The following is a 12922-nucleotide window of genomic DNA, read 5'->3' as shown; positions in this document are numbered from 1 at the left end:
TACATTTTCATGCCAGTAATTCATTTCTCATACATCTCTATTTTTCTTTCAATTTGATAGTTATTCCTGTCATGATTCTCATATTGATATTCAATACAATCATTCCTAGCAAACCCAGTTAACTGACTACACGATTATCATATTATCTCAGTGAATTCTTCTTTTGAAATAAATACCAATTAACCTAAGGTAACATGATGCATAAATGAAATAACTGCATCTTAATAGTCTTCATAAAAAAAATAATTCCCATGTAACACCATTTTTTAAATTCAGCAAATTCCCTGTTTACAGTAATTATCTTTAAATATTTTTCTTTACTACTGTGCAAGAATGCATCCATATGAAAGTTGTTGCCTTTTATTTTAATCACATCAATCAAAGCTTTCTTCCCCATTTCTGTCTGAAGACTTGCTGCCCAGTTGCTAAGCTGTGTGAAATACCCTTCCTTACCAGGCTGTACAGATTAACAGGACCCTACAAGCCATATTTTATAGCTGTGCTTTCAGTAAATATCTTACAGATGTTTTGAGCTAGAGACTATCTTCTGTCTTTCTGAGTCTTCATCCTTCCACAGATTTGTTTCTAAGGGTCTTCATAATTCAAAGTTCATATCAGACAAATGATTATGAGCTTCTCCGCAGCTTTGTGGTCTTCAGCCCAGATCGAGCACAATCTGAGCTGCCCTCCAGGAGTCCCTCTTTTTATGAGTGCCTATTTCTTGTTTTGTAAAAAAAGTAAGAATTTTAGGGCCAGATCTTCACTTCTGATACCTCATATCAGTTCTCAGGACTGGACTCTGCTTTTAGCAAACATCACGCATCTGGGGCTGGGGCACAGGTATCCAGACCTTCCCTGACTGGAGAAATTTGGGTAACTCATATTTATTTCCCCACCCAAACATTAAGAAAAGTCTCTCCTTTTTATATCTAGTCCTCAGGAAGGAGTAGGGTTTTGACCAATGTCACATCCATTCACTGGGACATTTTAGCCTTTTGTTTAGCAGTTGCTCTGATTGCTGTTCTGTAGCAAGGAGTATTTGGGTTAATTTAATTGAACTCGGACTGAAATTGTTAATTTCAGTCAATCTGTTACTCTCTTCAATAATTTCATTGTGCATTAAAAAGCTCAACATAAAAGTTTTTTTCAAGTAACGAACAAAACTTGAGGGGTTTTTTTCAAGTAATGAACAAAACTCTATGGAGTAGAAAATCTTTGGTAAAAACTGGAGATTTTTTCATAGAGATATTTCCCTCAAAATCTGGAGTCAACATCTAGTTCAAGTCTCCAGTCAGAATAGATACACCAGAAACCAAAGCAAGGCAGAGAATAACAGGTTCAGCCTGCAGTGCCTCCCTGGCCCAAGTAAATTGAGTTTTGCAGTGAGATTTTGTTACCAAAAAGTTGGGTACTGCTCTGGGAAGACAGCAGTAAAATAAAGGAGTAAGACCACTGAAGGATGGAAAACTCCTGTGTCTTTCCATGTTCAGGCACTGTGGCAGCCTATGGGGTCATAATGCTGCTGCCAAATGTGACAAGATGAGCTCTCTGGAATATTGTCATTGCCTGCCATCTCTTCCTCTCAAAAGATTGCTCAGACAGGTCTATGCTTTTCTCATCACACTCCATTCTTCTTGGGAATGGCAAGGCTGCCCATTGGCCTGCACCTTCCAGAGGTGGGACACACTGTCACTCTCCTCTGCTGTCAGAAATATGATTTCTAATCACACACCTGAGCTTCCAGGGATTTGAGATGCTCACCATGAATGAGAATTCTGGTTGGAAGTTTAGAAATGAGGCTACAGTATTTCTACACAGCATCTGTATAATATGGCTTTGTTTTATAAACTCCACTTGACAAGTTTTCAGTTTCAGAATAAGACAAAAAATCTACTCTGAGACCTTCCTTCCCCATCCCCTTATTAAGAAGCCTCTTTCAAAGTAAGAAGTTTGTTTACTATTCAAAAAGCAGTTTTACCATGGCTAAAGCCATTTCCCCTTACTGGATGGAAAATTCTGGCTGAAGTTTTCCAAGCTAATACAGCACAAGCCAGGTTGACGCTAAGGGAAATTTCAGCCTAAGCAGATAACAGATGGTAGAGTTATAAACAACTGAGAACCAAGTCTTTTAGTAGAAACTAACAGAAGACCTTAATAAGAGGTCGTGCTAACATGTCTGCTCATAAAACTTAACTTTTACGTGGCATATTCTTATTTCAAAGTGGACATATGAATAGTTATCATAAAATTGTGTACTTTCATAACTTTATGGTTTTCATCGCCTATTTTAATAGCCCTGAGATAGTCCATGCTATACTTTCATATGGTATGAGCTTATGAAAATAGTGATAGAATCTCATACTATAAATCATTTGCAAAGGAAAGGAATAATATTGTGGGGGGTTTTCTAAGAAAAGAGTCTATAGAAATGCATATTCATTTAGGTTATTTAAGTATATATAAATATTTACATTGGCCTTTCATATTAAAATGTTTTAGCATTATTTAAAACATAAAAATACAATGATAGGGTGAATTCCAGAGACCACTTTTCAGGGAAGCACTGCCAAGGGTATGTTGTGGCTGTGGAGGACAGGAGAAGTGAGGGCAACATTCCCAAGCAGAGAAATTACACATGCACATGGCAACCCCACAATTACCTGCGGGTATGAGCTGGAGCTGTGTGCCAGCCACAGCCACTCACTAGCCTTGCAAATATCACAAAGGTCTCCATCTCCCTGTGCTCTTGATATGAGACTTCATTTCTGGTCACACAGTGTCTAGGACAGGTTGCTAGGTCTCGGGATACTCATGGCATGGTCATGATTGGGTCTCTGCTGGACAGTAACCTGAGCTGCTGCAGCCACCCCAGTCTCCGTGGCAGGGCTGACCCCTCTGCTAGTGACAAGGAGATTATTTATGGTAAGTGTTCCAGATCCTGCCGTGCAAATGGCAAAGGGCTGAGAAGGGAGAAGCTTACAAAGCCCTGAAATGTATTTTTCTAAAAAAGATAGGATTTTGTTTAACTTTTCTGAATTGTGGCTTATTGCCCACCAAACAAAATGTTAACAAGATAAACTTGTAATTTAAATTACTAGTACTTCCAGGATACTTAGAAATATATATTCTTTTCATCTATCCTGATGATTAAAAATGCCTTTGGGATCATGCCTAGAATAATGTTTCACAGTATGGAGACCAATAAAGAGTCTTTTTGCTAAAAACTTGGATCAGATACACTGTTACTGTTCCCACCTCTTAATCAATTAAAAATATATATCGTAACAGCATATGCCTTGTAAGAAGGGAAACACAGAAGTTATTCTCCTCTCTGAGAACACAAATAACTGCTACTCAGTTTAATGGGACATATATATTTACACCAAATGAAAAATATCTTCCAGAATATGAAGGATTCGTATGTATCTGTAAATTATTACATGGTTAGGTGCAGGTTGGCTTTTTGCCCTGCTAGAGTCAATGCACCCAGTTTTGCCTTGCCTTGGAAGCTGAACAGTCCCAGACCTGGCTAGCATTTCATGTGGAGAACATCTGGGCATTCAGTGTCCATGAGCACAAGCCAAGGAGTCACAAGGTGGTGAATATTAGGCCGTAGAAGCTGGATGAGTGGAAAGATTTCATTCAGCTCTCTCAGTACTGCTGAACCAATGAATGAGAATTCCACCATTGCTCTCCTGCCTCTCCCTCCCTTCCCCCAGTAAGGCAAAATTGATTTTGATGGGAAGGATACTGGAAGCATCCAAAGGGAAGGATACAATGTAAAAAATATCTACCAATGCAAAATTAAATTAGAAAGGAAGTGAAGAAAATGATAATAAGCAGGGTTTGACCACTCAAAGTCAAGAGAAATCTGTCAGATGAAACAGATGAAATCTGTTTGCAGAAATCTGATATTTTTTTATTCACTCACCCATGTTTAACAGGAGGTATTTTCTTTAACAAAGTAAACAAAAATTCCTGTGGCTGAACACACTAAATCTGTGTATGTGCTTGTATGCACTGTGACTGGTACCAAACCAAACAGAAAGCGACATTCAATTTGCAAGCACATATATGTGTAAGTTGGACCTCACAGCCATATTGTAAATTACAGGGATGCTTTTGACAGTCAAAACATTTACCATTATGCTTCTAATTGACAGATACAGCTAATGCCTGAAGCTATTGCACAAAGCACTCAAGAAATCTAAAAACCAGTGAGTTTTAGCAGGAAGGCAGAAGGAGGGAACTTCAGCAACTCCATTTCTTTGAGGTTTGACCATGAGAAACAAGACATCCTCAAAGAATCAAAAGCATTGGCAATAGCCAAGACATGATCCTGGGGAGTAAGATATTTTGATCACTTGAATTTTTTTTTGCTTTTCTGTCTCTTCTTCCTACCAAGAGCTGAAGAGTTTTTAAAATGTTAGTTCAATAAAATTATAGAATGAATATTAGTACTAACATAGAAAACATTTTGTAACTTCATGATGCCTAGAGTTTGTTTCATTTATACTTGAGAAACTTTCATGTCATTGTTTTTTTTAAGGAAAAAAAATTGAAAATTTTAATGTTGTGAGTATAAGCATGACAAAAAATGAAAATAGGAGAACTTGGTAAGGACAGATATTTTGTAAATAAAACAAGCCATCAATAGCAAATTGCTAGGTATCGTCATGCTAATTCTTTTTTCCTGAGCTCTCAGCATCTATAAAAATATTCTAGTATACATCTACCCAGAAATGGAAGGAAAAAAACTGCCTGAATTACCGATACACCACCGGAATCAAAGGTCCCAATTCTCCTTCCACCATTACACCATAACTCCTTGGTTACAGCTATGCAAAGTGAACACGTGGCTAACTAAACCAGAATAGCAGCATTTGACAACAATTTACAGGGGTGTAAAATTTCTGTGCCGTGTTCTAGGCAACAAAGAACCACAGGAACTGTAATCCGTTATCTGAAACTTCGCTATCTGCAAACGCAGACAGATACAAGCAAATCCTTCACTACAAGCAGCAACGGGCTTGCTGTCATTAATCACTACAAGGAGGTTATTGAAGACAGACTCTGGGATGGATTTCAGTGGCAGCCTGAAACTTTATTAGCTTAACATTTCCAAGCATTTAAGTGGATTCAGTGTAGGAGTTAAGGGACTCCCACCATACAAATTATAATTCATGGTTGACTGTCCTCAGCCTACCTATGGAAACCAGTCTCAGACATTTGACATCTTCTCACCTTAAAGAGAAAGATAGGAGCATGGAGGGGGGAATCAACTTGCAGGGGCTGGACTCTGGGTCTCCTTTTTCAGCAAAATCCCAGCTCTTTGCTTCTGGAAGCTCATACTATAAACTCTTATCCATACTAGAATGCAGCTTCAACTTTCCAAGTAATTATTACACTAAATATAACAAAGGTATAAAATGTACTTCATATTTATAACCTATTTCTATGCTATATTTATTGACATAATGACATATGAGTGCAAAAACATGCAAATAAAACATAAAAATTCCTTTCCTTCCTCAGTTTTAACCTAATGGAAAATACTTTGTTCTGACATCAAAAGAGACTATTAAATCTTCAAACTCCTGAAAACATGGTTCCTAGGTTGTAACAAGAGGTCAAGAATGAAGACACTGTTTAAATTAATCGGAGTTCCCAATTGCAGCACACATCATGTCACACAACCTCAGGAAGCACCACCTAGCCTCCAAAACCATGTTCTTCTAATAGTGGGACACTTTTTAATTTCTACATAAGATTTATTCATTGGCAGTCTATACCCCACTTGACCCAACACCGTCTGTTATCTTAAATAGCTCTTCTTCCTCTGGCATTTGTCTCCAAACCCCTCACAGATGTTAGCTGGGTCAGTAACAGAGGGAAAGCCAGGTCCCATCATCTCCTGACCCAGCCAGTGGGAGAAAAAGCCAATGTAAAAAGGAGGGAAAACCCTTCTTCTGCCCTGTCCTGCCTTCAACAAAAACTGAATTGCAACAAAACTGAATTGCAATGGATAAAGGGAAGAACAGTATTTGGGGAGCCAGCAGTTGTGAGGAATATATTGGAAAGCTTTTGTGACTTGGACACACCTTCCACTTCCCTGCTATTGACCAGCACATTGAATACATGTATTTCAACATGATGACATGGTCTGGAGTAATGCAGGCTCTCAAAAGAGCTATGGTCCCAGTACATCCAGGAGGTCAGCAGTGGATGCAGTGGACAATGAACACATTCACTAATGCACAGGTTGCATTTCTTCTTTTCTCAAGCATTTCTTCTTTTCTCTACAAAAAAGACAAAAAATGTATTCTCTGAATCACAAGAAGAAAGAGGAATACTCCAGACTAAAAAAGAAAATCAATCTTAAAGTTATGTTATATGGATTTGGACCATTGGCTGAAGAGTATATCTGAGGGTCCAATGCCCGTGCCACCAATATCCCTCTCTCTGGAGCAGGAAAAGCTGGAGCTGAAGGGCTGGAGACAAAAAACAGGGCTAGAAACTCGCTGAAGGTTTGTCTTGGCATTTGTTTTTTACAGATTTACAGATGTAACTAATGTTCTGTTTAAAATATCCACCCAGCTGCTTTTTCTCACCTTCAGACAGTTTAGCCCACACCGGTGCCCTTCCCTCCAAGACAGCCAGGGGCAAACAGGGGGTGGCCCTGGCAGGTGACAAGAGTGGCCGAAAGGCAGCAGCAGCAGCAGCCCCCGGGCCCTGCTGGGCACTGAGAGGGGCTGGGAGGAGCAGGCTTGGCCCCAGAACCTCACAGAGGAGAGCCCAGCATGCTGAGGGGTCTGCACCACCCCTGGCACAGGAGGGCAGGGTCTCAGGGTAGTGTCTGCAGCAGGTCACAGCCAGCTTGGTGCTTGGCACAAGGGAGGTGACAACTTCTGCTCTCCGGGAACAAGCAACCCAGCTCAGCCCAGCGAGGATCCTGCGCAACAGGAGGCTACTGGAAAGGGACAGAGCTGGTTGGAACAGCCAGGAGAACAGCCCAGATCCTGGATTGCTGACACCCAGCAGGGAGGAGCAGCCACTCTGCCCAAGCTGAGTCCCTGTGCTTTACCTTAGGAAGAGAAACCAGCCTGGAGTCCCATGTCTTGGCATAAGCAAATGTCCTGGTCTCAGAGAGGGGCCGGGGCTTAGCGCTGTGCGGGCATGGGCTGGATGTTCCTCCGTCCCTTCCCCATCATCCCTGGGGACACGGTTTCAGGAGGTGACACTGAGCACCCCACACCATTTTTCCTCCCTCTCTGCAGCAGGAGGGGCCTGGGATCAGCCCCTGCATTCCCGGTCTCTGCTTTTGTCTCTCCCTTACCACAAGGGGTGGTAGGAAAGGAGAATGGCTTATTGGGAACTTAATTTCCTGCTGGTGTTAAATCACCACAGCAGGGCAGGCTGCAAATCTTTGACCATTTTGCAAGTCTTCAGTAGTTTAGTGCTTTGGCAATTGCCGACTTACTGCAGCCACAGACCCTGGTCCAGGTTACTGCTGGAGAATTAGAAATGTAAAAAGAGAAATGCAGTTGCTTTAGAGAGATTTGTTGTTAATTCTCTGCCAGAGGAGGGCTCCTTTGTCAAACTTATACACTTGGAGAAATAGTGGCTAGTGGAGCAATTACCCCATTACAGAGGGCAATGGGCCAGAAGATCTGACCTACAGTGGATAAAATAAACTTTTTCCCACTGGGTCCCAGGCCAGGTTGTGCCCACAGGCATGCTTGTCAGGAACTAAGCACTTTGCACTGTCCAGAGGGAAAGCTGCTGATAGACAAGAGCCACTGCCAGAAGAGCCACTTCTGGTAGAATCCATGCAAAGAGCTCTGCATGCTCCTTGGGATTTGGGGACATCAGAAGCCAACATACCACGGTGATGGATCAGACACCTGAAATTACTCCAGTTCTTGGATACACTGGTGTGCTGGAAGGAAAGAGTGAATTATACAAATGAAAATAATAGCTATTGCTGAGCACACAGTGCTGACAACAGTGGAAATCGAGCTCTTCTCAACATGATGATGTCTGGGTTCCTGTACAAGAACAAGATTGCTGTTCAGCACTAGAATGCTACAGGCTGAAGCAAGGCATGAGCTGTGTGCAGGAGCCATCACTAAGGCTGCGCAGGAGGTGCAGCTAGCAAATAATCAGATGTGGAGACAGCCTCTCAAAACCTCTGACAGCAACAGAGGAGGAAGGTGTTGAGGCAGCCTGGCCAGTGCAGCTAGAGGTTGACTCTAGAGAAGCCTTGGAGCAAGGTAGTGAAAGGAAGCAGTTAGCACAGCTGCGGTAACACCAACGCCGCACTAGCGCATCCTCTGGGAATAAAGGGGAGCTTGCCAAGCTATGAGCAAGTGCAACATCAGATCGCTGTTAAACTAAGCAGAGCTCCTGGCAGGCAGTTTCCAGTTTTAATTCCCTGAATACCTGGTAACAGTGAAGCAAAGTAATGTTCTCAAGGTTAGTTTAGCTGGACAAGATGCGTAGTTCTAGGACACCCCTACCTGCACACCCTCAAAAGCCCAAAAGAGACATGCAAATATAAAGAGACATAAAAACATGCATTCACTCCATGAGGTATAGTGCACAGGCAAGTCAAACACATTAATAAAATATTAGCAGCAAAACATTTCAACAGTTTTAATTTGTATAATTTCAGGTAAGGAGGGAATCAAAGGACCAAGAAAATAAACTGCATCTTTGGATCACTTCAGTCCTTCTGAACCTGGAACAAATCAGGCACAATTTAGGATCTAAACTGAACCGCAGGATCTAAAGAGGTTTTTTTTAAATTAAAGAATTAAGGAGGTTCAGTTCAAGGTATTGTTTCTGAGTACTAAAAAAGCCATCACCTATTTCATAAGACACATTAAGAATGGCAAAGATCTTTAAGCTTTTAAAGACTTAAACCTGAAGAAACAAAGAGTAGCCTGTAAGGAGCTGTATCCTGAGCATAACATCAGTGAGGACCAGCTAAGAGTCTCAGAGCATCACCAGAAAGAGTACAAAACAAAGAAAGAAACCAGCAAAACCACAGTCTTCTGCACAGAAGACACCACATCTACAAAACCTTTGAGCACGTTATCAAAACCAACAGCACCATCTTGTTATTTAAGAAAAAAAATTCTTAGCCTGTGGAAGGCTAAAAAAAGGAAGAAAAGCTGATGAGTAAAACAAATGAACAGTTACTGAGAAATGTTTTGTTCAGGTTTTCAAAACCACCCCTCGATTTTCAGGAGTTTGCAATGCCCTAAAATCTCCTGGTGACATCCAAAACTGGTGAGGCTGGTAGGTGTTCTTTGATGAGTTTCACACAGATTAAATGAGGGTTGCTACAGAACTGAAGAGTTCAATTGTTGTGGAAGTCCTCAAATCCTCTCATTTACATTTACTCAATAAGGAATTCAGTGTACACAGGCTCACAACAGCCTGTAGCAACCCTTTATCAAGCACAGCCTAGCAAGACGTCCACGGAGCTGGATTCACAAACTAGCTGGATAAACATTCTCAGCTCAAGAGAAAACAAAAGGAAAACGTGACTGCTGTTTGCAGGGCACAAGTGTGCACAGGCTCCCTCTGGTTTCCCTGCACTGGACAAGACTGACCTGAGGATCCTATTTACTTCTTATGTACAACAATGTCTATCAAAAGAGACCCCAGTTCAAATATAGTACAAGAGAGTAACCACCTGGAGTTCATAGAGATTAATTTCAAGGGCTTAAAAATCTGGAAATCACCTTTTTCTTGTGTATGACTTGTGTGAAAATAGGTGACAGCAGAGCTGCTGAAGCATGAAAAGGAATTTGAGACTGTTACAGACATGTTGATGAAATCCATGTTGCTGTGCTTCAGCCCACAGTGCTGCATCTGTGGAGATGCAGTATGAAAGTAGGAACTTCACCATTTTTGTTAAATCTTCTTCACTCAGACTGGTTTCTTTTTGGAAAAAAAGTATAACTTGTGTTCCTGACACAATTAAAAGCTATTCTGCTTTGATATGTTTAATTTATATATTTGCAGGCAATAATTGAACAAGAATACACAGAATTCCTATTTTTTTAATTTCAGGAAAAAATCTGACAAGGATACATAATAAGAAGATCTGGGGAGTAATTTGTCTTTGTAACCTAATTTGTGCAAGTTTCAGCCAAGGACGTTTATCATTTGCTTTCTGCCTCCTCCAGGAAACAGACAGGGGAAAGCAGAGCAATAAGTAACGCCTTGCAGAGCACGCCATCGGTTGGGCAGGAAGAGGCATCCTTCCTTCCTCTTTAGGGCAACATAAACTGCTCCATTTTAGCTAGCATTTTTTTGTTTTGCTGAATACTGATCTCCTGGCTATAACATTAAGATAAGGACCAAGACAAATCAAAAATGATAAGGCAGCAACCAACAAAAGACAAGGAAGAGAGGCAACAGCTCTGAGAGATACAGTACATTTTACTGACGTCTATTTTTGTTAGGGTCACAGGACACAGTTCCAACAGCATTAAAACTTGATTTTAAAAAGTCACATTTTGCTCAAGAAAAGAAATCCATTTTTACTCTGTAATATGCACAGCCATCGCTGCTAGACAATTTTTTCAATTGTTGTTAATTTTCAGGAGAAAATAATTTAAGCAGAACTTAAACAAGAAACCTGTAAAAGCAGTTTGAGTGCCCAAAAGTTGCATCATAACGGTTGCACAGAAAAAGGACAAAGAGGGAAGATAGCACAGGAAACATCACTCTGGCATTTCCTAATTCCTGAGCACTTGACTTTACAACCCCCATTTATTTTTGTATATAATTTGCTAATGGAAATTTCCTTCATGGAAAGGACAGACAGCATTCCACAACCCCTCTCTTCCCAACCCACCTGGCCCAAAAATATGGAATGCTCTGGGGTGCATGTCCAGCGACCTCAGCTCCATGGCATTCTCTGAGGCTGGGAAGAACAGGGACTACAATCAGATCAAATCCTCAGGAGACTGGAGCACAAAAGCCCAAGCACACACAAGCTGTAACTGCCCTGAGGATCATGGCTCAACTAAACTCCCACACATTTTCCCAGGAGCAGCTATAAGTCTCTTTCCAGATACTGTTGGTCTCCCAAATACTGAATTGTGACACTGCTACAGAAAAAGCATCAGCTTTTCTGTAAGATTTGGATTTTTTTTTTTTTTCTTCTTAATATGAGCTAAAGAAACAAATTTCTTTCTCTTCTTTTCAGAGAAATCTGAAATCTTTTAGCTGAAGTTTTCCATCACAAATTCTGCCTGAGGCTTAATATTTCTTTGGAAAGTTTCAGTCCCAGTTGTTAAAGTTTGGCTGAGGTATAAGCATGGCCACATAATGGAAAGATTCAGAAAGCTTAAGTTATAGGCAATAAGACTAGCTCAGCCACTAAAACATGTATAAACACTCATATATTTGGCAAACTTTCTCAATTATGGAAGATGTATAGCTAATGACTGAATTTCCAAATAAATACATGATGTCCAAAACTTACTCATGGGAGTAGCTTCTTTAGCATTACTCATGTCTATGCAGTGTCAGCATATCTAAGTCAAAAGAAATGTTTTTTTTAAAGCAAGGCTAACTCTCAGGGGAAAAAAGAATTGTTGTGCTTATTTGTTTGTTTAATATATCAAGGTTATTTGACAAATTAAGGTGCAAAGAAATGGTAAAACATCATAGCAAACTGCATTTCATTTTGAAAGGGGAGAGCATTTCTCTCATTTTTTCACTCTTCTGCATGTATAAATGATACAGTTGATAGAATAACAAGGTGTAAATAAATGTATGATCTGTTGCTGGGTCTGCTGCTACAACCAAGACATCAACTCACACAGGACTCCCTAGCCACAGGCTGAAGCTGAACCCTCAGCTTGTGCCTGTGGTGGCTGTACCCTGCACCCATCAGCCTTCCAGTGACAAGTTAAGCCCCACTGGAAACCAGCACTTTTTCCTCACATGACATCAAGACACATGCATGGGTTTTTTTGCTCTTCCTTTAAAGTTTAAAAGAAACTTTTACTGACACTTCCACAATACTCCTTCACACACCTTAATCCTCCTTCCTTACCTGGGATAATTCCCAGGCAATATGGAATACAAAGTCAGGACAAGTGGAAAGAAAAATTATCGCAAGGAATTGCATCTAAGAACCTCTGGGATAAAATCATGTGGCTTTGCACATGGCTCCACAGTTACTTAAATAAGCCTTATCTGCTGCACTGGTGGTGGAACAGTCCTACTGTGAAACAACAGCATTTCAGTTTTATGTGCTTATCATCCTTGTTGTTCTCAAATTGCCCTGACAGGTAAGTATTACAGCTCAACTTGTAGATGGATTTTCATGCAGACCCCACTGTGATCAAGTACAGTCAGTTTGATTTTCAACAACCCTGCCAGATGAAAACTTACAGCCCGCCTTGAAACAAAGATGAATGGGACTATCTTTGATGTTGCAAGCCCAGGAGGAGGGAAAGTAGATAAAAGGTGTTTATATGCCATCTTCTGCCATTAAAATAATGCACAATGCAAAGTCAAAGTAAGCATTTCAGTTTTAGTAAAATCAGCAGTAGCCTGCAGAAATCTGGCAGGAAAAAGGAGACCTCTTGCAAAGAGCACATAGAAACAATTTTCCCTATTTGATTCTCTAAAAAGAAGAATCGGTCTAGTGGTAGATTTTCACATGTAAACATACATAACAATAATAAAATCAGTCCTTTATCAATGGTAATGATTTTTAAATTATAATGAAGCCCACAAGCAGCAAACACCTTGTCAATTGTGCTCTGGAATTTATACAATTAGATTAAAATACTGGTAAACTAATTAAGTGGTCATCTCAGTATTTGTGCTGCCAAATGCTTTGTTTTATAAGACACTTCAGGGAATTTAATAAGACCTTTAACTTGTT

General features: G+C 40.5%; 1 long non-coding RNA gene across 1 annotated transcript in view; it reads right to left on the bottom strand.

Annotated features, from left to right (window-relative positions):
* LOC135287178 (uncharacterized) overlaps positions 1-11029 on the bottom strand; it is a 42446-nt gene extending 31417 nt beyond the window's left edge. The window contains exon 1 of the long non-coding RNA XR_010351008.1: positions 10874-11029. This is a non-coding gene — a long non-coding RNA (uncharacterized LOC135287178). The remainder of the gene's footprint in view (positions 1-10873) is intronic.
* Between the last annotated feature and the right edge of the window lie 1893 nt (positions 11030-12922).

The sequence above is a fragment of the Passer domesticus genome, chromosome 1 (genome assembly GCF_036417665.1).
Source record: "Passer domesticus isolate bPasDom1 chromosome 1, bPasDom1.hap1, whole genome shotgun sequence".
Classification (NCBI taxonomy): Eukaryota; Metazoa; Chordata; class Aves; order Passeriformes; family Passeridae; genus Passer; species Passer domesticus.
The sequence above is the reverse complement of the archived record's forward strand: the minus strand, read 5'-3'. Positions and strand labels throughout refer to the sequence as shown.